Source organism: Schistocerca nitens, unplaced genomic scaffold (genome assembly GCF_023898315.1).
Source record: "Schistocerca nitens isolate TAMUIC-IGC-003100 unplaced genomic scaffold, iqSchNite1.1 HiC_scaffold_384, whole genome shotgun sequence".
NCBI lineage: Eukaryota > Metazoa > Arthropoda > Insecta > Orthoptera > Acrididae > Schistocerca > Schistocerca nitens.
The window spans coordinates 710-4,664 of NW_026045918.1; the positions used below are offsets into that span (position 1 = coordinate 710).

At 52.9% G+C, this 3,955-nt stretch overlaps 3 non-coding genes across 3 annotated transcripts; all 3 read right to left on the minus strand.

Moving 5' to 3' along the window:
- Positions 1-533: 533 nt before the first annotated feature.
- Positions 534-652, minus strand: LOC126230400 (5S ribosomal RNA). Its single transcript, XR_007544304.1, has one exon. It is a non-coding gene; the product is annotated as a 5S ribosomal RNA (ribosomal RNA).
- Positions 653-1,900: 1,248 nt separating this feature from the next.
- On the minus strand, positions 1,901-2,019 carry LOC126230408 (5S ribosomal RNA). Its single transcript, XR_007544310.1, has one exon. It is a non-coding gene; the product is annotated as a 5S ribosomal RNA (ribosomal RNA).
- Positions 2,020-3,267: 1,248 nt separating this feature from the next.
- Positions 3,268-3,386, minus strand: LOC126230410 (5S ribosomal RNA). The gene has a single exon (XR_007544311.1). It is a non-coding gene; the product is annotated as a 5S ribosomal RNA (ribosomal RNA).
- Positions 3,387-3,955: the final 569 nt, after the last annotated feature.

Genomic DNA, 3,955 nt, shown 5'->3' on the forward strand with positions numbered 1-3,955 from the left:
CTTCTTCAAACTGAGTTTCTTAACATCGTACCTTATGCTTAATACAACAGTTTTAAATCACTGTGGAAACATCTTTGTCACATCGCAAAGGCAGCATGAAAAGAGGGCTGGCAGGGGTAGCGACTAAAAAGCAAAAAATGAAGGCAGCCAGAGTTCCCAGGCGGTCACCGATCCGAGTACTAACGTTGTTGCTTGACTTCGGTGATCGGACGAGAACGGCAGATTTTTTTTTTTTTTTCCTTCCTTTTTGTTTATTTATTTACTTTGTGGAATTTACCACTGCTACTAAACAGTAGGCCCTGACGTATTTCAGAACTCATCTGTCGATTCGTAGTGTGTTGTTATTTTCGAGGCGTTCTAGCACTCTTGTTTCGCGCATTCTTGCTCAAACTGAGTTCATTACTGTAGTTTCGTATCTTACGTTTGATACAGTACTTTAAAATGCTTGTGGAAGCATCTTTGTCACACCTGAAAGTTAGTATGAAAAAGAGGCCTCGCAGGTGTGGCGACGTAAAAGTTAAAAAATGAGATAGAGCCAACAGCACCCGGTGTTCCCAGGCGGTCACCCATCCAAGTACTAACCGGGCCCGATGTTGCTTAACTTCGGTGATCGGACGAGAACCGGTGTATTCAACATGGTATGGCCGTTGGCGTCCTTATAACGTAGCCGCACGGCAGAAGAAGCATTCGCCCCTTCTCCCAACACACGCAATCGCCGTTTTCCGTGGCACATTTGACGCAAAGCACGTCCTTCCACCTCGAAGGCGACGCGCAGTGCGGCGCGCCGCCACGTGGGTGAGACGCACAACACAGCACAGCTGCTCGTTGCACCGCCTGTCTATCATTCGTTTGGTTGGTGCGTGCGGCCTCCGACACTCGCGGGCGACGCATCTTGTGGGGCTTGCGCGTGGCCGGGCGGCGGGGGGACCGCGCGGGGTGTGGCAGTGTCCTGCTGGACCGACGGAAGCTTTCTCACCTGCCTGACACACGCCGCGCCGCGCTTTTCAGATATTTGCGTAATTTGCGCGGTGCACTCTCGCCTGTCCCCTCCCCTTCCGTCCCGACTTGTCTCGACTTTGCTCGACTGCCGCTCGCTGCCGCTCGGGTCGCGGTCCATATGACGGCACAAGCACGACAAACATCTGCGAGACGGGCGCGGGCCTGACCGGCGTGTCCGAGACGCCGTGGGCGGCCGTTGGGAGCTACTAGAGCAGCGCTGTGGCGTGCCATGGAAACAAGGACAGAAGACACAGGAGGTTCGACAAAGCATCCAAAACAATAAGCCCCGTCGTATTCCGGAACACTTTCGCCGTTTCATACTGTTTTGTTATTTCCAGAGACACTTTGGAAATCTTCCTAGGCACACTCTTCTTCAAACTGAGTTTCTTAACATCGTACCTTATGCTTAATACAACAGTTTTAAATCACTGTGGAAACATCTTTGTCACATCGCAAAGGCAGCATGAAAAGAGGGCTGGCAGGGGTAGCGACTAAAAAGCAAAAAATGAAGGCAGCCAGAGTTCCCAGGCGGTCACCGATCCGAGTACTAACGTTGTTGCTTGACTTCGGTGATCGGACGAGAACGGCAGATTTTTTTTTTTTTTTCCTTCCTTTTTGTTTATTTATTTACTTTGTGGAATTTACCACTGCTACTAAACAGTAGGCCCTGACGTATTTCAGAACTCATCTGTCGATTCGTAGTGTGTTGTTATTTTCGAGGCGTTCTAGCACTCTTGTTTCGCGCATTCTTGCTCAAACTGAGTTCATTACTGTAGTTTCGTATCTTACGTTTGATACAGTACTTTAAAATGCTTGTGGAAGCATCTTTGTCACACCTGAAAGTTAGTATGAAAAAGAGGCCTCGCAGGTGTGGCGACGTAAAAGTTAAAAAATGAGATAGAGCCAACAGCACCCGGTGTTCCCAGGCGGTCACCCATCCAAGTACTAACCGGGCCCGATGTTGCTTAACTTCGGTGATCGGACGAGAACCGGTGTATTCAACATGGTATGGCCGTTGGCGTCCTTATAACGTAGCCGCACGGCAGAAGAAGCATTCGCCCCTTCTCCCAACACACGCAATCGCCGTTTTCCGTGGCACATTTGACGCAAAGCACGTCCTTCCACCTCGAAGGCGACGCGCAGTGCGGCGCGCCGCCACGTGGGTGAGACGCACAACACAGCACAGCTGCTCGTTGCACCGCCTGTCTATCATTCGTTTGGTTGGTGCGTGCGGCCTCCGACACTCGCGGGCGACGCATCTTGTGGGGCTTGCGCGTGGCCGGGCGGCGGGGGGACCGCGCGGGGTGTGGCAGTGTCCTGCTGGACCGACGGAAGCTTTCTCACCTGCCTGACACACGCCGCGCCGCGCTTTTCAGATATTTGCGTAATTTGCGCGGTGCACTCTCGCCTGTCCCCTCCCCTTCCGTCCCGACTTGTCTCGACTTTGCTCGACTGCCGCTCGCTGCCGCTCGGGTCGCGGTCCATATGACGGCACAAGCACGACAAACATCTGCGAGACGGGCGCGGGCCTGACCGGCGTGTCCGAGACGCCGTGGGCGGCCGTTGGGAGCTACTAGAGCAGCGCTGTGGCGTGCCATGGAAACAAGGACAGAAGACACAGGAGGTTCGACAAAGCATCCAAAACAATAAGCCCCGTCGTATTCCGGAACACTTTCGCCGTTTCATACTGTTTTGTTATTTCCAGAGACACTTTGGAAATCTTCCTAGGCACACTCTTCTTCAAACTGAGTTTCTTAACATCGTACCTTATGCTTAATACAACAGTTTTAAATCACTGTGGAAACATCTTTGTCACATCGCAAAGGCAGCATGAAAAGAGGGCTGGCAGGGGTAGCGACTAAAAAGCAAAAAATGAAGGCAGCCAGAGTTCCCAGGCGGTCACCGATCCGAGTACTAACGTTGTTGCTTGACTTCGGTGATCGGACGAGAACGGCAGATTTTTTTTTTTTTTTCCTTCCTTTTTGTTTATTTATTTACTTTGTGGAATTTACCACTGCTACTAAACAGTAGGCCCTGACGTATTTCAGAACTCATCTGTCGATTCGTAGTGTGTTGTTATTTTCGAGGCGTTCTAGCACTCTTGTTTCGCGCATTCTTGCTCAAACTGAGTTCATTACTGTAGTTTCGTATCTTACGTTTGATACAGTACTTTAAAATGCTTGTGGAAGCATCTTTGTCACACCTGAAAGTTAGTATGAAAAAGAGGCCTCGCAGGTGTGGCGACGTAAAAGTTAAAAAATGAGATAGAGCCAACAGCACCCGGTGTTCCCAGGCGGTCACCCATCCAAGTACTAACCGGGCCCGATGTTGCTTAACTTCGGTGATCGGACGAGAACCGGTGTATTCAACATGGTATGGCCGTTGGCGTCCTTATAACGTAGCCGCACGGCAGAAGAAGCATTCGCCCCTTCTCCCAACACACGCAATCGCCGTTTTCCGTGGCACATTTGACGCAAAGCACGTCCTTCCACCTCGAAGGCGACGCGCAGTGCGGCGCGCCGCCACGTGGGTGAGACGCACAACACAGCACAGCTGCTCGTTGCACCGCCTGTCTATCATTCGTTTGGTTGGTGCGTGCGGCCTCCGACACTCGCGGGCGACGCATCTTGTGGGGCTTGCGCGTGGCCGGGCGGCGGGGGGACCGCGCGGGGTGTGGCAGTGTCCTGCTGGACCGACGGAAGCTTTCTCACCTGCCTGACACACGCCGCGCCGCGCTTTTCAGATATTTGCGTAATTTGCGCGGTGCACTCTCGCCTGTCCCCTCCCCTTCCGTCCCGACTTGTCTCGACTTTGCTCGACTGCCGCTCGCTGCCGCTCGGGTCGCGGTCCATATGACGGCACAAGCACGACAAACATCTGCGAGACGGGCGCGGGCCTGACCGGCGTGTCCGAGACGCCGTGGGCGGCCGTTGGGAGCTACTAGAGCAGCGCTGTG